This window comes from Phyllobates terribilis, unplaced genomic scaffold (assembly GCF_046119375.1).
Source record: "Phyllobates terribilis strain yellow unplaced genomic scaffold, ASM4611937v1 Scaffold_9__5_contigs__length_417890890, whole genome shotgun sequence".
Taxonomy (NCBI): domain Eukaryota; kingdom Metazoa; phylum Chordata; class Amphibia; order Anura; family Dendrobatidae; genus Phyllobates; species Phyllobates terribilis.
Window position 1 is genome coordinate 301,288,937 of NW_027362769.1, and position 23,065 is coordinate 301,312,001.

At 38.8% G+C, this 23,065-nt stretch overlaps 7 non-coding genes across 7 annotated transcripts; 6 read left to right on the forward strand and 1 right to left on the reverse strand.

The window, feature by feature from the left end:
* Window positions 1-6,035: 6,035 nt before the first annotated feature.
* On the forward strand, window positions 6,036-6,109 carry TRNAT-AGU (transfer RNA threonine (anticodon AGU)). Its single transcript has one exon. It is a non-coding gene; the product is annotated as a tRNA-Thr (tRNA).
* Window positions 6,110-7,634: 1,525 nt separating this feature from the next.
* On the forward strand, window positions 7,635-7,708 carry TRNAT-AGU (transfer RNA threonine (anticodon AGU)). The gene has a single exon. It is a non-coding gene; the product is annotated as a tRNA-Thr (tRNA).
* Window positions 7,709-9,233: 1,525 nt separating this feature from the next.
* TRNAT-AGU (transfer RNA threonine (anticodon AGU)) lies at window positions 9,234-9,307 on the forward strand. Its single transcript has one exon. It is a non-coding gene; the product is annotated as a tRNA-Thr (tRNA).
* Window positions 9,308-10,840: 1,533 nt separating this feature from the next.
* TRNAT-AGU (transfer RNA threonine (anticodon AGU)) lies at window positions 10,841-10,914 on the forward strand. Its single transcript has one exon. It is a non-coding gene; the product is annotated as a tRNA-Thr (tRNA).
* A 1,217-nt stretch (window positions 10,915-12,131) lies between these two features.
* TRNAS-GCU (transfer RNA serine (anticodon GCU)) lies at window positions 12,132-12,213 on the reverse strand. Its single transcript has one exon. It is a non-coding gene; the product is annotated as a tRNA-Ser (tRNA).
* An 8,007-nt stretch (window positions 12,214-20,220) lies between these two features.
* TRNAT-AGU (transfer RNA threonine (anticodon AGU)) lies at window positions 20,221-20,294 on the forward strand. Its single transcript has one exon. It is a non-coding gene; the product is annotated as a tRNA-Thr (tRNA).
* A 1,532-nt stretch (window positions 20,295-21,826) lies between these two features.
* TRNAT-AGU (transfer RNA threonine (anticodon AGU)) lies at window positions 21,827-21,900 on the forward strand. Its single transcript has one exon. It is a non-coding gene; the product is annotated as a tRNA-Thr (tRNA).
* Window positions 21,901-23,065: the final 1,165 nt, after the last annotated feature.

The following is a 23,065-nucleotide window of genomic DNA, read 5'->3' on the forward strand; positions in this document are numbered from 1 at the left end:
AAGAAATAGGAGAGATTGAGTTCAAAGCCATGCATGCAACATCAAATTGGCCTTTGCTAAGTCTCTGTGATAGTGCAATAGTGGGAGTAAGAATCTGCTATAAGTGCTAAAGAAGAAGAAAGATGGAATCAAGCATGAAAAAAATAAAACCAGTGGATTTTATTTTACTATTTTGAAATGCCTCCTCCATACGTATCTGTCTCTCTAAGCAAAGTTTGATAGCAGCCTTCTTGAATGGTAGAAGATTTAATCTTTCATGTTTGAAGAATTCATTGCTTGGGCAGAAAATAAAACCTTGAGCTGGAAACTTAAAAGAATCAGAAAAGAAATAGGACAGATTGAGTTCAAAGCCATGCATGCAACATCAAATTGGCCTTTGCTAAGTCTCTGTGATAGTGCAATAGTGGGAGTAAGAATCTGCTATAAGTGCTAAAGAGGAAGAAAGATGGAATCAAGCATGAAAAAAGTAAAACCAGTGGATTTTATTTTACTATTTTGAAATGCCTCCTCCTTACGTATCTGACTCTCTAAGCAAAGTTTGATAGCAGCCTTCTTGAATGGTAGAAGATTTAAACTTTCATGTTTGAATAATTCATTGCTTGGGCAGAAAATAAAACCTTGAGCTGGAAACTTAAAAGAATCAGAAAAGAAATAGGACAGATTGAATTGAAAGCCATGCATGCAACATCAAATTGGCCTTTGCTAAGTCTCTGTGATAGTGCAATAGTGGGAGTAAGAATCTGCTATAAGTGCTAAAGAGGAAGAAAGATGGAATCAAGCATGAAAAAAGTAAAACCAGTGGATTTTATTTTACTATTTTGAAATGCCTCCTCCTTACGTATCTGACTCTCTAAGCAAAGTTTGATAGCAGCCTTCTTGAATGGTAGAAGATTTAAACTTTCATGTTTGAAGAATTCATTGCTTGGGCAGAAAATAAAACCTTGTGCTGGAAACTTAAAAGAATCAGAAAAGAAATAGGACAGATTGAATTCAAAGCCATGCATGCAACATCAAATTGGCCTTTGCTAAGTCTCTGTGATAGTGCAATAGTGGGAGTAAGAATCTGCTATAAGTGCTAAAGAGGAAGAAAGATGGAATCAAGCATGAAAAAAGTAAAACCAGTGGATTTTATTTTACTATTTTGAAATGCCTCCTCCTTACGTATCTAACTCTCTAAGCAAAGTTTGATAGCAGCCTTCTTGAATGGTAGAAGATTTAAACTTTCATGTTTGAAGAATTCATTGCTTGGGCAGAATATAAAACCTTGAGCTGGAAACTTAAAAGAATCAGAAAAGAAATAGGACAGATTGAATTCAAAGCCATGCATGTAACATCAAATTGGCCTTTGCTAAGTCTCTGTGATAGTGCAATAGTGGGAGTAAGAATCTGCTATATGTGCTAAAGAGGAAGAAAGATGGAATCAAGCATGAAAAAAGTAAAACCAGTGGATTTTATTTTACTATTTTGAAATGCCTCCTTACGTATCTGACTCTCTAAGCAAAGTTTGATAGCAGCCTTCTTGAATGGTAGAAGATTTAATCTTTCATGTTTGAAGAATTCATTGCTTGGGCAGAAAATAAAACCTTGAGCTGGAAACTTAAAAGAATCAGAAAAGAAATAGGAGAGATTGAGTTCAAAGCCATGCATGCAACATCAAATTGGCCTTTGCTAAGTCTCTGTGATAGTGCAATAGTGGGAGTAAGAATCTGCTATAAGTGCTAAAGAGGAAGAAAGATGGAATCAAGCATGAAAAAAGTAAAACCAGTGGATTTTATTTTACTATTTTGAAATGCCTCCTCCATACGTATCTGACTCTCTAAGCAAAGTTTGATAGCAGCCTTCTTGAATGGTAGAAGATTTAATCTTTCATGTTTGAAGAATTCATTGCTTGGGCAGAAAATAAAACCTTGAGCTGGAAACTTAAAAGAATCAGAAAAGAAATAGGACAGATTGAGTTCAAAGCCATGCATGCAACATCAAATTGGCCTTTGCTAAGTCTCTGTGATAGTGCAATAGTGGGAGTAAGAATCTGCTATAAGTGCTAAAGAGGAAGAAAGATGGAATCAAGCATGAAAAAAGTAAAACCAGTGGATTTTATTTTACTATTTTGAAATGCCTCCTCCTTACGTATCTGACTCTCTAAGCAAAGTTTGATAGCAGCCTTCTTGAATGGTAGAAGATTTAAACTTTCATGTTTGAAGAAATCATTGCTTGGGCAGAAAATAAAACCTTGAGCTGGAAACTTAAAAGAATCAGAAAAGAAATAGGACAGATTGAATTCAAAGCCATGCATGCAACATGAAATTGGCCTTTGCTAAGTCTCTGTGATAGTGCAATAGTGGGAGTAAGAATCTGCTATAAGTGCTAAAGAGGAAGAAAGATGGAATCAAGCATGAAAAAAGTAAAACCAGTGGATTTTATTTTACTATTTTGAAATGCCTCCTCCTTACGTATCTGACTCTCTAGGCAAAGTTTGATAGCAGCCTTCTTGAATGGTAGAAGATTTAAACTTTCATGTTTGAAGAATTCATTGCTTGGGCAGAAAATAAAACCTTGAGCTGGAAACTTAAAAGAATCAGAAAAGAAATAGGACAGATTGAATTCAAAGCCATGCATGCAACATCAAATTGGCCTTTGCTAAGTCTCTGTGATAGTGCAATAGTGGGAGTAAGAATCTGCTATAAGTGCTAAAGAGGAAGAAAGATGGAATCAAGCATGAAAAAAGTAAAACCAGTGGATTTTATTTTACTATTTTGAAATGCCTCCTCCTTACGTATCTGACTCTCTAAGCAAAGTTTGATAGCAGTCTTCTTGAATGGTAGAAGATTTAAACTTTCATGTTTGAAGAATTCATTGCTTGGGCAGAAAATAAAACCTTGAGCTGGAAACTTAAAAGAATCAGAAAAGAAATAGGACAGATTGAATTCAAAGCCATGCATGCAACATCAAATTGGCCTTTGTTAAGTCTCTGTGATAGTGCAATAGTGGGAGTAAGAATCTGCTATAAGTGCTAAAGAGGAAGAAAGATGGAATCAAGCATGAAAAGAGTAGAACCAGTGGATTTTATTTTACTATTTTGAAATGCCTCCTCCTTACGTATCTGACTCTCTAAGCAAAGTTTGATAGCAGCCTTCTTGAATGGTAGAAGATTTAAACTTTCATGTTTGAATAATTCATTGCTTGGGCAGAAAATAAAACCTTGAGCTGGAAACTTAAAAGAATCAGAAAAGAAATAGGACAGATTGAATTCAAAGCCATGCATGCAACATCAAATTGGCCTTTGCTAAGTCTCTGTGATAGTGCAATAGTGGGAGTAAGAATCTGCTATAAGTGCTAAAGAGGAAGAAAGATGGAATCAAGCATGAAAAAAGTAAAACCAGTGGATTTTATTTTACTATTTTGAAATGCCTCCTCCTTACGTATCTGACTCTCTAAGCAAAGTTTGATAGCAGCCTTCTTGAATGGTAGAAGATTTAAACTTTCATGTTTGAAGAATTCATTGCTTGGGCAGAAAATAAAACCTTGAGCTGGAAACGTAAAAGAATCAGAAAAGAAATAGGACAGATTGAATTCAAAGCCATGCATGCATAGCTCAATCTCTTAACTGCATTGTTAATGTATCATCTTAACTACGCAGCCAACTTGCCTGCATGAACATGTAGAAACCAGACGATAGGACTATAGCAGCTTTCTTGAAAGAGAAAAGAATCAACTTTCATGCTTGAAGTATACACCATTTTGCCTAAAAATGAAAGACAATCTTGTCAAAGGCAAAGAAGCAGAATATACCGACAAGGATGGGATTCAAACCCAGTCCATCGCCTTAACCACTCGGCCACCTCGTCTACATGACCAAGTTTAAATTAGGAGGTAAGATCTCATGAGGATTTTAAGCTGTCAGGGTGTTTTTGCTGAAGATTGTATAAAGGCTTTTGGCAGTGTGGCCTCATCTCATCTCCTAGAGTATCTATTGTCTAAAGTTAGATTAGGACAAACCTTATCAGAAATGAACCAGTGCAAAGGGTTTTAATAGCAACTTATCAATCATTCCTAATTGTTTCTACTTTTGGCACTGCAGTGGCATTCTTTCAATCTGTCTATTCTGTCTCATGACTGGGAAGCAAAACAAGTCCCAATTTCCAGCTGTGATAAAAGATGGATCATTTAATTATGGAACTTTAAATACCAAGCCCTTGTTCTCGATACAGCTTCTGTCGCATTCTGCAAATTTGTCATGGTCCTTTTCGAGAATGCTCTTCAAAAAATACTCGGTTTCTTAATTGCCATGACTGAGAGCGACATCTTATTCAATGATTCTGCTGTGCGTGGAATGGAACTGAAGCTCAATGTTGTTTTCCTCAATTAACCACTTGAAATTATCGATTAGTGACTAAATCTTCCCTGGCTTTCCCGTCCTCACCAGCTTGTGGTGCTGTAGCTTAGTTGGTTAATGTGCCTGTCTAGTAAACTGGAGATCTTGAGTTCATATCTCAGCAGTGCCTTCTTTTCATCTTCTCAGTATGAAGCTTTCTATCCTCATAGTGGGACAACATCAAATTGGCCTTTGCTAAGTCTCTGTGATAGTGCAATAGTGGGAGTAAGAATCTGCTATAAGTGCTAAAGAGGAAGAAAGATGGAATCAAGCATGAAAAGAGTAGAACCAGTGGATTTTATTTTACTATTTTGAAATGCCTCCTCCTTACGTATCTGACTCTCTAAGCAAAGTTTGATAGCAGCCTTCTTGAATGGTAGAAGATTTAAACTTTCATGTTTGAATAATTCATTGCTTGGGCAGAAAATAAAACCTTGAGCTGGAAACTTAAAAGAATCAGAAAAGAAATAGGACAGATTGAATTCAAAGCCATGCATGCAACATCAAATTGGCCTTTGCTAAGTCTCTGTGATAGTGCAATAGTGGGAGTAAGAATCTGCTATAAATGCTAAAGAGGAAGAAAGATGGAATCAAGCATGAAAAAATTAAAACCAGTGGATTTTATTTTACTATTTTGAAATGCCTCCTCCTTACGTATCTGACTCTCTAAGTAAAGTTTGATAGCAGCCTTCTTGAATGGTAGAAGATTTAAACTTTCATGTTTGAAGAATTCATTGCTTGGGCAGAAAATAAAACCTTGAGCTGGAAACGTAAAAGAATCAGAAAAGAAATAAGACAGATTGAATTCAAAGCCATGCATGCATAGCTCAATCTCTTAACTGCATTGTTAATGTATCATCTTAACTACGCAGCCAACTTGCCTGCATGAACATGTAGAAACCAGACGATAGGACTATAGCAGCTTTCTTGAAAGAGAAAAGAATCAACTTTCATGCTTGAAGTATACACCATTTTGCCTAAAAATGAAAGACAATCTTGTCAAAGGCAAAGAAGCAGACTATACCGACAAGTATGGGATTCGAACCCAGTCCATCGCCTTAACCACTCGGCCACCTCGTCTACATGACCAAGTTTGAATTAGGAGGTAAGATCTCATGAGGATTTTAAGCTGTCAGGGTGTTTTTGCTGAAGATTGTATAAAGGCTTTTGGCAGTGTGGCCTCATCTCATCTCCTAGAGTATCTATTGTCTAAAGTTAGATTAGGACAAACCTTATCAGAAATAAACCAGTGCAAAGGGTTTTAATAGCAACTTATCAATCATTCCTAATTGTTTCTACTTTTGGCACTGCAGTGGCATTCTTTCAATCTGTCTATTCTGTCTCATGACTGGGAAGCAAAACAAGTCCCAATTTCCAGCTGTGATAAAAGATGGATCATTTAATTATGGAACTTCAAATACCAAGCCCTTGTTCTCGATACAGCTTCTGTCGCATTCTGCAAATTTGTCATGGTCCTTTTCGAGAATGCTCTTCAAAAAATACTCAGTTTCTTAATTGCCATGACTGAGAGCGCCATCTTATTCAATGTTTCTGCTGTGCGTGGAATGGAACTGAAGCTCAATGTTGTTTTGCTCAATTAACCACTTGAAATTATCGATTAGTGACTAAATCTTCCCTGGCTTTCCCATCCTCTCCAGCTTGTGGTGCTGTGGCTTAGTTGGTTAAAGTGCCTGTCTAGTAAACAGGAGATCCTGAGTTCAAATCTCAGCAGTGTCTTCTTTTCATCTTCTCAGTATGAAGCTTTCTATCCTCATAGTGGGACAACATCAAGTTGGCCTTTGCTAAGTCTCTGTGATAGTGGGAGTAAGAATCTGCTATAAGTGCTAAAGAGGAAGAAAGATGGAATCAAGCATGAAAAGAGTAGAACCAGTGTATTTTATTTTACTATTTTGAAATGCCTCCTCCTTACGTATCTGACTCTCTAAGCAAAGTTTGATAGCAGCCTTCTTGAATGGTAGATGATTTAAACTTTCATGTTTGAATAATTCATTGCTTGGGCAGAAAATAAAACCTTGAGCTGGAAACTTAAAAGAATCAGAAAAGAAATAGGACAGATTGAATTCAAAGCCATGCATGCAACATCAAATTGGCCTTTGCTAAGTCTCTGTGATAGTGCAATAGTGGGAGTAAGAATCTGCTATAAGTGCTAAAGAGGAAGAAAGATGGAATCAAGCATGAAAAAAGTAAAACCAGTGGATTTTATTTTACTATTTTGAAATGCCTCCTCCTTACGTATCTGACTCTCTAAGCAAAGTTTGATAGCAGCCTTCTTGAATGGTAGAAGATTTAAACTTTCATGTTTGAAGAATTCATTGCTTGGGCAGAAAATAAAACCTTGAGCTGGAAACGTAAAAGAATCAGAAAAGAAATAAGACAGATTGAATTCAAAGCCATGCATGCATAGCTCAATCTCTTAACTGCATTGTTAATGTATCATCTTAACTACGCAGCCAACTTGCCTGCATGAACATGTAGAAACCAGACGATAGGACTATAGCAGCTTTCTTGAAAGAGAAAAGAATCAACTTTCATGCTTGAAGTATACACCATTTTGCCTAAAAATGAAAGACAATCTTGTCAAAGGCAAAGAAGCAGACTATACCGACGAGTATGGGATTCGAACCCAGTCCATCGCCTTAACCACTCGGCCACCTCGTCTACATGACCAAGTTTGAATTAGGAGGTAAGATCTCATGAGGATTTTAAGCTGTCAGGGTGTTTTTGCTGAAGATTGTATAAAGGCTTTTGGCAGTGTGGCCTCATCTCATCTCCTAGAGTATCTATTGTCTAAAGTTAGATTAGGACAAACCTTATCAGAAATAAACCAGTGCAAAGGGTTTTAATAGCAACTTATCAATCATTCCTAATTGTTTCTACTTTTGGCACTGCAGTGGCATTCTTTCAATCTGTCTATTCTGTCTCATGACTGGGAAGCAAAACAAGTCCCAATTTCCAGCTGTGATAAAAGATGGATCATTTAATTATGGAACTTCAAATACCAAGCCCTTGTTCTCGATACAGCTTCTGTCGCATTCTGCAAATTTGTCATGGTCCTTTTCGAGAATGCTCTTCAAAAAATACTCAGTTTCTTAATTGCCATGACTGAGAGCGCCATCTTATTCAATGTTTCTGCTGTGCGTGGAATTAAACTGAAGCTCAATGTTGTTTTGCTCAATTAACCACTTGAAATTATCGATTAGTGACTAAATCTTCCCTGGCTTTCCCATCCTCTCCAGCTTGTGGTGCTGTGGCTTAGTTGGTTAAAGTGCCTGTCTAGTAAACAGGAGATCCTGAGTTCAAATCTCAGCAGTGTCTTCTTTTCATCTTCTCAGTATGAAGCTTTCTATCCTCATAGTGGGACAACATCAAGTTGGCCTTTGCTAAGTCTCTGTGATAGTGGGAGTAAGAATCTGCTATAAGTGCTAAAGAGGAAGAAAGATGGAATCAAGCATGAAAAGAGTAGAACCAGTGTATTTTATTTTACTATTTTGAAATGCCTCCTCCTTACGTATCTGACTCTCTAAGCAAAGTTTGATAGCAGCCTTCTTGAATGGTAGATGATTTAAACTTTCATGTTTGAATAATTCATTGCTTGGGCAGAAAATAAAACCTTGAGCTGGAAACTTAAAAGAATCAGAAAAGAAATAGGACAGATTGAATTCAAAGCCATGCATGCAACATCAAATTGGCCTTTGCTAAGTCTCTGTGATAGTGCAATAGTGGGAGTAAGAATCTGCTATAAGTGCTAAAGAGGAAGAAAGATGGAATCAAGCATGAAAAAAGTAAAACCAGTGGATTTTATTTTACTATTTTGAAATGCCTCCTCCTTACGTATCTGACTCTCTAAGCAAAGTTTGATAGCAGCCTTCTTGAATGGTAGAAGATTTAAACTTTCATGTTTGAAGAATTCATTGCTTGGGCAGAAAATAAAACCTTGAGCTGGAAACATAAAAGAATCAGAAAAGAAATAGGACAGATTGAATTCAAAGCCATACATGCATAGCTCAATCTCTTAACTGCATTGTTAATGTATCATCTTAACTACGCAGCCAACTTGCCTGCATGAACATGTAGAAACCAGACGATAGGACTATAGCAGCTTTCTTGAAAGAGAAAAGAATCAACTTTCATGCTTGAAGTATACACCATTTTGCCTAAAAATGAAAGACAATCTTGTCAAAGGCAAAGAAGCAGACTATACCGACGAGTATGGGATTCGAACCCAGTCCATCGCCTTAACCACTCGGCCACCTCGTCTACATGATCAAGTTTAAATTAGGAGGTAAGATCTCATGAGGATTTTAAGCTGTCAGGGTGTTTTTGCTGAAGATTGTATAAAGGCTTTTGGCAGTGTGGCCTCATCTCATCTCCTAGAGTATCTATTGTCTAAAGTTAGATTAGGACAAACCTTATCAGAAATAAACCAGTGCAAAGGGTTTTAATAGCAACTTATCAATCATTCCTAATTGTTTCTACTTTTGGCACTGCAGTGGCATTCTTTCAATCTGTCTATTCTGTCTCATGACTGGGAAGCAAAACAAGTCCCAATTTCCAGCTGTGATAAAAGATGGATCATTTAATTATGGAACTTCAAATACCAAGCCCTTGTTCTCGATACAGCTTCTGTCGCATTCTGCAAATTTGTCATGGTCCTTTTCGAGAATGCTCTTCAAAAAATACTCGGTTTCTTAATTGCCATGACTGAGAGCGAAATCTTATTCAATGCTTCTGCTGTGCGTGGAATGGAACTGAAGCTCAATGTTGTTTTGCTCAATTAACCACTTGAAATTATCGATTAGTGACTAAATCTTCCCTGGCTTTCCCATCCTCACCAGCTTGTGGTGCTGTGGTTTAGTTGGTTAAAGTGCCTGTTTAGTAAACAGGAGATCCTGAGTTCAAATCTCAGCAGTGCCTTCTTTTCATATTCTCAGTATGAAGCTTTCTATCCTCATAGTGGGACAACATCAAATTGGCCTTTGCTAAGTCTCTGTGATAGTGCAATAGTGGGAGTAAGAATCTGCTATAAGTGCTAAAGAGGAAGTAAGATGGAATCAAGCATGAAAAGAGTAGAACCAGTGGATTTTATTTTACTATTTTGAAATGCCTCCTCCTTACGTATCTGACTCTCTAAGCAAAGTTTGATAGCAGCCTTCTTGAATGGTAGAAGATTTAAACTTTCATGTTTGAATAATTCATTGCTTGGGCAGAAAATAAAACCTTGAGCTGGAAACTTAAAAGAATCAGAAAAGAAATAGGACAGATTGAATTCAAAGCCATGCATGCAACATGAAATTGGCCTTTGCTAAGTCTCTGTGATAGTGCAATAGTGGGAGTAAGAATCTGCTATAAGTGCTAAAGAGGAAGAAAGATGGAATCAAGCATGAAAAAAGTAAAACCAGTGGATTTTATTTTACTATTTTGAAATGCCTCCTCCTTACGTATCTGACTCTCTAAGCAAAGTTTGATAGCAGCCTTCTTGAATGGTAGAAGATTTAATCTTTCATGTTTGAAGAATTCATTGCTTGGGCAGAAAATAAAACCTTGAGCTGGAAACGTAAAAGAATCAGAAAAGAAATAGGACAGATTGAATTCAAAGCCACGCATGCATAGCTCAATCTCTTAACTGCATTGTTAATGTATCATCTTAACTACGCAGCCAACTTGCCTGCATGAACATGTAGAAACCAGACGATAGGACTATAGCAGCTTTCTTGAAAGAGAAAAGAATCAACTTTCATGCTTGAAGTATACACCATTTTGCCTAAAAATGAAAGACAATCTTGTCAAAGGCAAAGAAGCAGATTATACCGACGAGGATGGGATTCGAACCCAGTCCATCGCCTTAACCACTCGGCCACCTCGTCTACATGACCAAGTTTAAATTAGGAGGTAAGATCTCATGAGGATTTTAAGCTGTCAGGGTGTTTTTGCTGAAGATTGTATAAAGGCTTTTGGCAGTGTGGCCTCATCTCATCTCCTAGAGTATCTATTGTCTAAAGTTAGATTAGGACAAACCTTATCAGAAATGAACCAGTGCAAAGGGTTTTAATAGCAACTTATCAATCATTCCTAATTGTTTCTACTTTTGGCACTGCAGTGGCATTCTTTCAATCTGTCTATTCTGTCTCATGACTGGGAAGCAAAACAAGTCCCAATTTCCAGCTGTGATAAAAGATGGATCATTTAATTATGGAACTTCAAATACCAAGCCCTTGTTCTCGATACAGCTTCTGTCGCATTCTGCAAATTTGTCATGGTCCTTTTCGAGAATGCTCTTCAAAAAATACTCGGTTTCTTAATTGCCATGACTGAGAGCGACATCCTATTCAATGCTTCTGCTGTGCGTGGAATGGAACTGAAGCTCAATGTTGTTTTGCTCAATTAACCACTTGAAATTATCGATTAGTGACTAAATCTTCCCTGGCTTTCCCATCCTCACCAGCTTGTGGTGCTGTGGCTTAGTTGGTTAAAGTGCCTGTCTAGTAAACAGGAGATCCTGAGTTCAAATCTCAGCAGTGCCTTCTTTTCATCTTCTCAGTATGAAGCTTTCTATCCTCATAGTGGGACAACAACAAATTGGCCTTTGCTAAGTCTCTGTGATAGTGCAATAGTATGAGTAAGAATCTGCTATAAGTGCTAAAGAGGAAAAAAGATGGAATCAAGCATGAAAAGAGTAGAACCAGTGGATTTTATTTTACTATTTTGAAATGCCTCCTCCTTACGTATCTGACTCTCTAAGCAAAGTTTGATAGCAGCCTTCTTGAATGGTAGATGATTTAAACTTTCATGTTTGAATAATTCATTGCTTGGGCAGAAAATAAAACCTTGAGCTGGAAACTTAAAAGAATCAGAAAAGAAATAGGACAGATTGAATTCAAAGCCATGCATGCAACATCAAATTGGCCTTTGCTAAGTCTCTGTGATAGTGCAATAGTGGGAGTAAGAATCTGCTATAAGTGCTAAAGAGGAAGAAAGATGGAATCAAGCATGAAAAAAGTAAAACCAGTGGATTTTATTTTACTATTTTGAAATGCCTCCTCCTTACGTATCTGACTCTCTAAGCAAAGTTTGATAGCAGCCTTCTTGAATGGTAGAAGATTTAAACTTTCATGTTTGAAGAATTCATTGCTTGGGCAGAAAATAAAACCTTGAGCTGGAAACTTAAAAGAATCAGAAAAGAAATAGGACAGATTGAATTCAAAGCCATGCATGCAACATCAAATTGGCCTTTGCTAAGTCTCTGTGATAGTGCAATAGTGGGAGTAAGAATCTGCTATAAGTGCTAAAGAGGAAGAAAGATGGAATCAAGCATGAAAAAAGTGAAACCAGTGGATTTTATTTTACTATTTTGAAATGCCTCCTCCTTACGTATCTGACTATCTAAGCAAAGTTTGATAGCAGCCTTCTTGAATGGTAGAAGATTTAAACTTTCATGTTTGAAGAATTCATTGCTTGGGCAGAAAATAAAACCTTGAGCTGGAAACTTAAAAGAATCAGAAAAGAAATAGGACAGATTGAATTCAAAGCCATGCATGCATAGCTCAATCTCTTAACTGCATTGTTAATGTATCATCTTAACTACGCAGCCAACTTGCCTGCATGAACATGTAGAAACCAGACGATAGGACTATAGCAGCTTTCTTGAAAGAGAAAATAATCAACTTTCATGCTTGAAGTATATGCTATTTTGCCTAAAAATGAAAGCCAATCTTGTCAATGTGAAAGAAGCAGATTATACAGACGAGGATGGGATTCGAACCCATGCATGCAGAGCACAATGGATTAGCAGTCCATCGCCTTAACCACTCGGCCACCTCATCTACATGACCAAGTTTAAATTAGGAGGTAAGATCTCATGAGGATTTTAAGCTGTCAGGGTGTTTTTGCTGAAGATTGTATAAAGGCTTTTGGCAGTGTGGCCTCATCTCATCTCCTAGAGTATCTATTGTCTAAAGTTAGATTAGGACAAACCTTATCAGAAATAAACCAGTGCAAAGGGTTTTAATAGCAGCTTATCAATCATTCCTAATTGTTTCTACTTTTGGCACTGCAGTTTCATTCTTTCAATCTGTCTATTCTGTCTCATGACTGGGAAGCAAAACAAGTCCCAATTTCCAGCTGTGATAAAAGATGGATCATTTAATTATGGAACTTCAAATCCCAAGCCCTTGTTCTCGATGCAGCTTCTGTCGAATTCTGCAAATTTGTCATGGTCCTTTTCGAGAATGCTCTTCAAAAAATACTCGGTTTCTTAATTGCCATGACTGAGAGCGACATCTTATTCAATGCTTCTGCTGTGCGTGGAATGGAACTGAAGCTCAATGTTGTTTTGCTCAATTAACCACTTGAAATTATCGATTAGTGACTAAATCTTCCCTGGCTTTCCCGTCCTCACCAGCTTGTAGTGCTGTGGCTTAGTTGGTTAAAGTGCCAGTGTAGTAAACAGGATATCCTGAGTTCAAATCTCAGCAGTGCCTTCTTTTCATCTTCTCAGTATGAAGCTTTCTATCCTCATAGTGGGACAACATCAAATTGGCCTTTGCTAAGTCTCTGTGATAGTGCAATAGTGGGAGTACGAATCTGCTATAAGTGCTAAAGAGGAAGAAAGATGGAATCAAGCATGAAAAGAGTAGAACCAGTGGATATTATTTTACTATTTTGAAATGCCTCCTCCTTACGTATCTGACTCTCTAAGCAAAGTTTGATAGCAGCCTTCTTGAATGGTAGAAGATTTAAACTTTCATGTTTGAATAATTCATTGCTTGGGCAGAAAATAAAACCTTGAGCTGGAAACTTAAAAGAATCAGAAAAGAAATAGGACAGATTGAATTGAAAGCCATGCATGCAACATCAAATTGGCCTTTGCTAAGTCTCTGTGATAGTGCAATAGTGGGAGTAAGAATCTGCTATAAGTGCTAAAGAGGAAGAAAGATGGAATCAGGCATGAAAAAAGTAAAACCAGTGGATTTTATTTTACTATTTTGAAATGCCTCCTCCTTACGTATCTGACTCTCTAAGCAAAGTTTGATAGCAGCCTTCTTGAATGGTAGAAGATTTAAACTTTCATGTTTGAAGAATTCATTGCTTGGGCAGAAAATAAAACCTTGAGCTGGAAACGTAAAAGAATCAGAAAAGAAATAGGACAGATTGAATTCAAAGCCATGCATGCATAGCTCAATCTCTTAACTGCATTGTTAATGTATCATCTTAACTACGCAGCCAACTTGCCTGCATGAACATGTAGAAACCAGACGATAGGACTATAGCAGCTTTCTTGAAAGAGAAAAGAATCAACTTTCATGCTTGAAGTATACACCATTTTGCCTAAAAATGAAAGACAATCTTGTCAAAGGCAAAGAAGCAGATTATACCGACGAGGATGGGATTGGAACCCAGTCCATCGCCTTAACCACTCGGCCACCTCGTCTACATGACCAAGTTTAAATTAGGAGGTAAGATCTCATGAGGATTTTAAGCTGTCAGGGTGTTTTTGCTGAAGATTGTATAAAGGCTTTTGGCAGTGTGGCCTCATCTCATCTCCTAGAGTATCTATTGTCTAAAGTTAGATTAGGACAAACCTTATCAGAAATGAACCAGTGCAAAGGGTTTTAATAGCAACTTATCAATCATTCCTAATTGTTTCTACTTTTGGCACTGCAGTGGCATTCTTTCAATCTGTCTATTCTGTCTCATAGAATCATAGAATGGTAGAGTTGGAAGGGACCTCCTGGGTCATCTGGTCCAACCCCCTGCTCAAAGCAGGATTCACTAGATCATCTCAGACAGATGTCTGTCCAGCCTCTGTTTGAAGACGTCCATTGAAGGGGAACTCACCACCTCTCGTGGCAGCCTGTTCCACTCATTAATCACCCTAACTGTCAAAAAGTTTTTTCTAATATCTAATCTGTGTCTCCTCCCATTTAGTTTCATCCCATTGCTTCTAGTCTTTCCTTGTGCAAATGAGAATAAAGATGATCCTTCTACAATGTGACAGCCCTTGACATATTTGTAGACAGCTATTAAGTCTCCTCTCAGTCTTCTTTTTTGCAAGCTAAACATTCCCAAATCCTGCAACCGTTCCTCATAGGACATGGTTTGCAGACCAGTCACCATTCTGGTCGCTCTTCTCTGAACTTGCTCCAGTTTGTCTATGTCTTTTTTAAAATGTGGTGCCCAAAACTGTACACAGTATTCCAGATGAGGTCTGACCAAAGAGGAGTAAAGACCGATAATGACTTCACGTGATCTAGACTGTATGCTTCTGTTAATACATCCCAGAATTGTATTTGCCTTTTTTGCTGCTGCATCACACTGTTGACTCATGTTCAGTCTATGATCTATTAGTATACCTAAGTCTTTTTCACATGTACTGTTGCTTAGCTCTATTCCTCCCATTCTGTATATGCTTTTTTCATTTTTATTGCCCAGATGTAGTACTTTGCATTTTTCCCTGTTAAAAACCATTCTGTTGGTTGCTGCCCACTGCTCCAGTTTATTTAGGTCTTTTTGAATCCTCTCTCTCTCTTCTCTAGTATTAGCTATCACTCCTAGCTTTGTGTCATCAGCAAATTTAATCAGTTTACCCTCAATTCCTTCATCTAAATCATTGATAAAGATGTTGAACAATACAGGTCCCAGGACGGAGCCCTGTGGTACCCCACTTGAGACATTCATCCAGCTGGATGTGAAGCCATTTACAACCACCCTTTGAGTCCGATCACTAAGCCAGTTATGAATCCACCTAACAGTTGCCTGGTCCATTGCATACTTGGTCATTTTTTCAATAAGGATGGTGTGAGAGACTTTGTCAAATGCTTTGCTGAAGTCAAGATATACTATATCTACAGCATTTCCCTGATCCACCCAGTCAGTGATTCTGTCATAGAAGGAAATTAAGTTAGTCTGACATGACTTGTTAGTTACAAACCCATGCTGACTCTGGTTAATCACTTCATTCTTATCCATGTACTTACATACATGTTGTTTAATAATTTGTTCAAAGATCTTTCCTGGTATAGAAGTCAGACTCACCGGCCTATAGGTCCCTGGGTCCACCTTCTTCCCCTTTTTGAAGATAGGAACAACATTTGCTCTTCTCCAGTCTTCTGGGACTTCTCCTGTTCTCCAAGAATTTTCAAAGATTATGGAGAGTGGTTCTAAAATTTCTTCTACGATCTCCTTCAGTACTCTGGGGTGTAATTCATCTGGACCTGGAGACTTGAACTCATTTATGTTAGCTAAATATTCCCTCACAATCTTTCTGTTTACAGATAACTTGGATTCCTCTATTCCTTTAAAAGGACAGTGAAGATCAGTTAATGTTACATTTTCTTTCTGAGAGAAAACAGATGCAAAATAGGAATTAAAAAGTTCGGCCTTCTCAACATCCTCTCTTACCATTTCTCCATTTTCATCCTGTAAAAATCCTATAGCATCTTTGACTTTTCTTTTACTTTTGACATACCCCCAAAATCCTTTTTTATTGCTTTTGACATCTCTTGCAAGCCTTAATTCATTGTCAGCTTTAGCTAACCTGATACGTGCCCTGCAGGATCTGCAGACTGCATTATAATCTTCTTTAGGTATGCCTCCCTCTTTCCATTTAATAAACATTTCTTTCTTTCTTTTTAGCATGTGTTTAAGTTCTGTGTTCATCCATCCTGGTTTCCTTAAATGCTTCCCATTCTTCCTACTTTTCGGGATTGTTAACGATTGTGCTTTGAGAATCTCATTTTTAAAATTTCCCATCCTTCCTGGACATTTTTGTCCTTAAGGACATCCAGCCATTGGATCCCTCCTATTCTCTTTCTGAGTCTCTTAAAATCTGCCTTTCTAAAATCTAACCTTGAAGTTTGAGTCTTCACATGTCTTCCTCCTCTAGTTATCCAAAATTCTATAATAGCATGATCGCTGCCTCCTAGGGTCCCAGCCACCTTTACCTCCTCAACCATTTCCTCTCTGTTTATAAGGATTAGATCCAAAGTAGCAGATCCCCTTGTTTTCTCCCCTACCTTTTGGAAGATAAAGTTGTCAGCAAGAGAGTATAAGAATTTGCTTGACCTGTTAGTTTTACTTGAGAGAGATTCCCAACAAATGTCTGGATAGTTGAAATCTCCCATGACCACTACGTCATATTTTTTGGAGAACTTGGTCATTTGATACATAAAGAGTTCATCCATATCTTCAGCTTGCCCAGGTGGCCTGTAGTAAATGCCTACAATGGTGTCCTTTCCGTTGTTCTCTCCTTGTATTCTTACCCAAACAGTTTCCACAGAACTCCCAGTCTCTGAAGCTTCAATCTCTGTGCAGATATACGATTTTCTAACATACAATGCGACACCTCCTCCTCGTTTATCAAGTCTGTTTCTTGCAAATAAGTTGTATCCTTTTAGCCTTTTATTCCAATCATGTGTATCGTCCCACCAAGTTTCAGTGATTCCAATGACATCATATTCCTTTTCCTGCATTAGTAGTTCCAATTCTCCTTGTTTGTTGCCCATGCTTTGTGCATTTGTATAAAAACATTTTAGTTTGTGATTGGTTTCTCTTCCTCCCATATTTTTATTATTTAAATTGTTTTGTCTTTGTTCTTCTTTTCCACTTCCAGTAGCAGAGATCTCAATAGTATTTGTCAGCTGTATGGCTTTTTCTGGCCTTTTGCTTCCCTTCCCACATTGTTCTAGTTTAAAGCTCTTCTGATGAGTGTAGCAAGGCGACTTCCAAATACATATTTTCCAGTCTTCGTAAAGTGCACCCCATCTCTAGCAAGTAGTGCATCGTATAGGTAATTCATTCCGTGATCCAGAAATCCAAATCCTTGTTGACGGCACCATCGACGTAGCCAGTTGTTCACCTGTAGAATCTTATTCCACCTCATTGTTCCATGGCCATCCACTGGGAGGATGGATGAGAAGACCACCTGCGCTCCCAATTCTTTCACTTTCTTGCCTAAGTCTTCAAAGTCACTGCAGATGGTTTCCAGGTCCTTTCTTGCGGTGTCATTTGTCCCCACATGTATTAGCAGGAATGGGTAGTGATCTGTAGGTCTGAAGAGTCTTGATATCCTGTCAGACACATCTTTAATTTTTGCTCCTGGAAGACAGCACATTTCTCTTGAGGTTATGTCTGGTCTGCAGATAGCGGCCTCTGTTCCTCTTAACAGGGAATCCCCCATGACCACCACTCTCCGTTTTTTCTTCACAACATTCTTCTTTCTCCATCCAGGAGGATTCTGAGGGCTTACAAGGTTATTCATTGCTGGCAAAGTCTTATTTTGCTGTATTTCTTCATGGTTCTCCTGCGTGAGAGCCTGGTACTGGTTCCTGAGCAGTATGGGTGCTGACTGCCTCTCGATCCTCCTGCTTCAGTGGGTCACATGCTTCCATTCCTCTGTTTCGTCAGGTGCAGTTCGAATTTCTTCTCTTTCTGAATCATGAAGAGATAATTCTGCTCTGTCTAAGAACTCTTCACCTTCCTTAATGATTTTCAAGGTAGTTAACCTCTGTTCTAGATTTCGCAACTTTTCCTCCAACAGGGACACAAGCTTGCATTTCTGGCATGTGAAGTTTGGCTTTTCCACTGGCAAGTCTGTGAACATGTAGCAGGATATGCAGCTCACCAAATGGCTCCTGGACTCTTCCATGTTCTTATTGTTAATGTTCTGAAAACAGTGAAAAAAGCTTAAAAAAAAAAAAAAAGCTTCAAAATGCGTGCGCCTACTGGCGCGCGGTTTACCGATGTCCTCTTTTCAGCTCCAACAGCCAAAATCCAGTGTTCTTTGAGCTCGCGGAGACTCTTCACTTACCCCAAAATGCAGTGGGAATATGCAAATTATCTCCTCAGGACTCCTCCCCTGGTTTACCGATGTCCTCTTTTCAGCTCCAACAGCCAAAATCCAGTGTTCTTTGAGCTCGCGGAGACTCTTCACTTACCCCAAAATGCAGTGGGAATATGCAAATTATCTCCTCAGGACTCCTCCCCTGGTTTACCGATGTCCTCTTTTCAGCTCCAACAGCCAAAATCCAGTGTTCTTTGAGCTCGCGGAGACTCTTCACTTACCCCAAAATGCAGTGGGAATATGCAAATTATCTCCTCAGGACTCCTCCCCTGGTTTACCGATGTCCTCTTTTCAGCTCCAACAGCCAAAATCCAGTGTTCTTTGAGCTCGTGGAGACTCTTCACTTACCCCAAAATGCAGTGGGAATATGCAAATTATCTCCTCAGGACTCCTCCCCTGGTTTACCGATGTCCTCTTTTCAGCTCCAACAGCCAAAATCCAGTGTTCTTTGAGATCGCGGAGACTCTTCACTTACCCCAAAATGCAGTGGGAATATGCAAATTATCTCCTCAGGACTCCTCCCCTGGTTTACCGATGTCCTCTTTTCAGCTCCAACAGCCAAAATCCAGTGTTATTTGAGCTCGCGGAGACTCTTTACTTACCCCAAAATGCAGTGGGAATATGCAAATTATCTTCTCAGGACTCCTCCCCTGGTTTACCGATGTCCTCTTTTCAGCTCCAACAGCCAAAATCCAGTGTTCTTTGAGCTCGCGGAGACTCTTCACTTATCCCAAAATGCAGTGGGAATATGCAAATTATCTCCTCAGGACTCCTCCCCTGGTTTACCGATGTCCTCTTTTCAGCTCCAACAGCAAAAATCCAGTGTTCTTTGAGCTCGCGGAGACTCTTCACTTACCCCAAAATGCAGTGGGAATATGCAAATTATCTCCTCAGGACTCCTCCCCTGGTTTACCGATGTCCTCTTTTCAGCTCCAACAGCCAAAATCCAGTGTTCTTTGAGCTCGCGGAGACTCTTCACTTACCCCAAAATGCAGTGGGAATATGCAAATTATCTCCTCAGGACTCCTCCCCTGGTTTACCGATGTCCTCTTTTCAGCTCCAACAGCCAAAATCCAGTGTTCTTTGAGATCGCGGAGACTCTTCACTTACCCCAAAATGCAGTGGGAATATGCAAATTATCTCCTCAGGACTCCTCCCCTGGTTTACCGATGTCCTCTTTTCAGCTCCAACAGCCAAAATCCAGTGTTCTTTGAGCTCGCGGAGACTCTTCACTTACCCCAAAATGCAGTGGGAATATGCAAATTATCTCCTCAGGACTCCTCCCCTGGTTTACCGATGTCCTCTTTTCAGCTCCAACAGCCAAAATCCAGTGTTCTTTGAGCTCGCGGAGACTCTTCACTTATCCCAAAATGCAGTGGGAATATGCAAATTATCTCCTCAGGACTCCTCCCCTGGTTTACCGATGTCCTCTTTTCAGCTCCAACAGCAAAAATCCAGTGTTCTTTGAGCTCGCGGAGACTCTTCACTTACCCCAAAATGCAGTGGGAATATGCAAATTATCTCCTCAGGACTCCTCCCCTGGTTTACCGATGTCCTCTTTTCAGCTCCAACAGCCAAAATCCAGTGTTCTTTGAGCTCGCGGAGACTCTTCACTTACCCCAAAATGCAGTGGGAATATGCAAATTATCTCCTCAGGACTCCTCCCCTGGTTTGACTGGGAAGCAAAACAAGTCCCAATTTCCAGCTGTGATAAAAGATGGATCATTTAATTATGGAACTTCAAATACCCAGCCCTTGTTCTCGATACAGCTTCTGTCGCATTCTGCAAATTTGTCATGGTCCTTTTCGAGAATGCTCTTCAAAAAATACTCGGTTTCTTAATTGCCATGACTGAGAGCGACATCTTATTCAATGCTTCTGCTGTGCGTGGAATGGAACTGAAGCTCAATGTTGTTTTGCTCAATTAACCACTTGAAATTATCGATTAGTGACTAAATCTTCCCTGGCTTTCCCATCCACATCAGCTTGTGGTGCTGTGGCTTAGTTGGTTAAAGTGCTTGTCTAGTAAACAGGAGATCCTGAGTTCAAATCTCAGCAGTGCCTTCTTTTCATCTTCTCAGTATGAAGCTTTCTATCCTCATAGTGGGACAACATCAAATTGGCCTTTGCTAAGTCTCTGTGATAGTGCAATGGTGGGAGTAAGAATCTGCTATAAGTGCTAAAGAGGAAGAAAGATGGAATCAAGCATGAAAAGAGTAGAACCAGTGGATTTTATTTTACTATTTTGAAATGCCTCCTCCTTACGTATCTGACTCTCTAAGCAAAGTTTGATAGCAGCCTTCTTGAATGGTAGAAGATTTAAACTTTCATGTTTGAATAATTCATTGCTTGGGCAGAAAATAAAACCTTGAGCTGGAAACTTAAAAGAATCAGAAAAGAAATAGGACAGATTGAATTCAAAGCCATGCATGCAACATCAAATTGGCCTTTGCTAAGTCTCTGTGATAGTGCAATAGTGGGAGTAAGAATCTGCTATAAGTGCTAACGAGGAAGAAAGATGGAATCAAGCATGAAAAAAGTAAAACCAGTGGATTTTATTTTACTATTTTGAAATGCCTCCTCCTTACGTATCTGACTCTCTAAGCAAAGTTTGATAGCAGCCTTCTTGAATGGTAGAAGATTTAAACTTTCATGTTTGAAGAATTCATTGCTTGGGCAGAAAATAAAACCTTGAGCTGGAAACATAAAAGAATCAGAAAAGAAATAGGACAGATTGAATTCAAAGCCATGCATGCATAGCTCAATCTCTTAACTGCATTGTTAATGTATCATCTTAACTACGCAGCCAACTTGCCTGCATGAACATGTAGAAAACAGACGATAGGACTATAGCAGCTTTCTTGAAAGAGAAAAGAATCAACTTTCATGCTTGAAGTACACACCATTTTGCCTAAAAATGAAAGACAATCTTGTCAAAGGCAAAGAAGCAGATTATACCGACGAGGATGGGATTCGAACCAAGTCCATCGCCTTAACCACTCGGCCACCTCGTCTACATGACCAAGTTTAAATTAGGAGGTAAGATCTCATGAGGTTTTTAAGCTGTCAGGGAGTTTGTGCTGAAGATTGTATAAAGGCTTTTGGCAGTGTGGCCTCATCTCATCTCCTAGAGTATCTATTGTCTAAAGTTAGATTAGGACAAACCTTATCAGAAATAAACCAGTGCAAAGGGTTTTAATAGCAACTTATCAATCATTCCTAATTGTTTCTACTTTTGGCACTGCAGTGGCATTCTTTCAATCTGTCTATTCTGTCTCATGACTGGGAAGCAAAACAAGTCCCAATTTCCAGCTGTGATAAAAGATGGATCATTTAATTATGGAACTTCAAGTCCCAAGCCCTTGTTGCCGATACAGCTTCTGTCGCATTCTGCAAATTTGTCAAGGTCCTTTTCGAGAATGCTCTTCAAAAAATACTCGGTTTCTTAATTGCCATGACTGAGAGCGACATCTTATTCAATGCTTCTGCTGTGCGTGGAATGGAACTGAAGCTCAATGTTGTTTTGCTCAATTAACCACTTGAAATTATCGATTAGTGACTAAATCTTCCCTGGCATTCCCATCCTACCAGCTTGTGGTGCTGTGGCTTAGTTGGTTAAAGTGCTAGTCTAGTAAACAGGAGATCCTGAGTTCAAATCTCAGCAGTGCCTTCTTTTCATCTTCTCAGTATGAAGCTTTCTATCCTCATAGTGGGACAACATCAAATTGGCCTTTGCTAAGTCTCTGTGATAGTGCAATAGTGGGAGTAAGAATCTGCTATAAGTGCTAAAGAGGAAGAAAGATGGAATCAAGCATGAAAAAAGTAAAACCAGTGGATTTTATTTTACTATTTTGAAATGCCTCCTCCTTACGTATCTGACTCTCTAAGCAAAGTTTGATAGCAGCCTTCTTGAATGGTAGAAGATTTAAACTTTCATGTTTGAAGAATTCATTGCTTGGGCAGAAAATAAAACCTTGAGCTGGAAACTTAAAAGAATCAGAAAAGAAATAGAACAGAGTGAATTCAAAGCCATGCATGCAACATCAAATTGGCCTTTGCTAAGTCTCTGTGATAGTGCAATAGTGGGAGTAAGAATCTGCTATAAGTGCTAAAGAGGAAGAAAGATGGAATCAAGCATGAAAAAAGTAAAACCAGTGGATTTTATTTTACTATTTTGAAATGACTCCTCCTTACGTATCTGACTCTCTAAGCAAAGTTTGATAGCAGCCTTCTTGAATGGTAGAAGATTTAAACTTTCATGTTTGAAGAATTCATTGCTTGGGCAGAAAATAAAACCTTGAGCTGGAAACTTAAAAGAATCAGAAAAGAAAAAGGACAGATTGAATTCAAAACCATGCATGCATAGCTCAATCTCTTAACTGCATTGTTAATGTATCATCTTAACTACGCAGCCAACTTGCCTGCATGAACATGTAGAATCCAGACAATAGTACTATAGCAGCTTTCTTGAAAGAGAAAAGAATCAACTTTCATGCTTGAAGTATACACCATTTTGCCTTAAAATGAAAGCCTATCTTGTCAAAGGGAAAGAAGCAGATTATACCGACGAGGATGGGATTCAAACCCATGCATGCAGAGCACAATGGATTAGCAGTCCATCTCATTAACCACTCGGCCACATCGTCTACATGACCAAGTTTAAATTAGGAGGTAAGATCTCATGAGGATTTTAAGCTGTCAGGGTGTTTTTGCTGAAGATTGTATAAAGGCTTTTGGCAGTGTGGCCTCATCTCATCTCCTAGAGTATCTATTGTCTAAAGTTAGATTAGGACAAACCTTATCAGAAATGAACCAGTGCAAAGGGTTTTAATAGC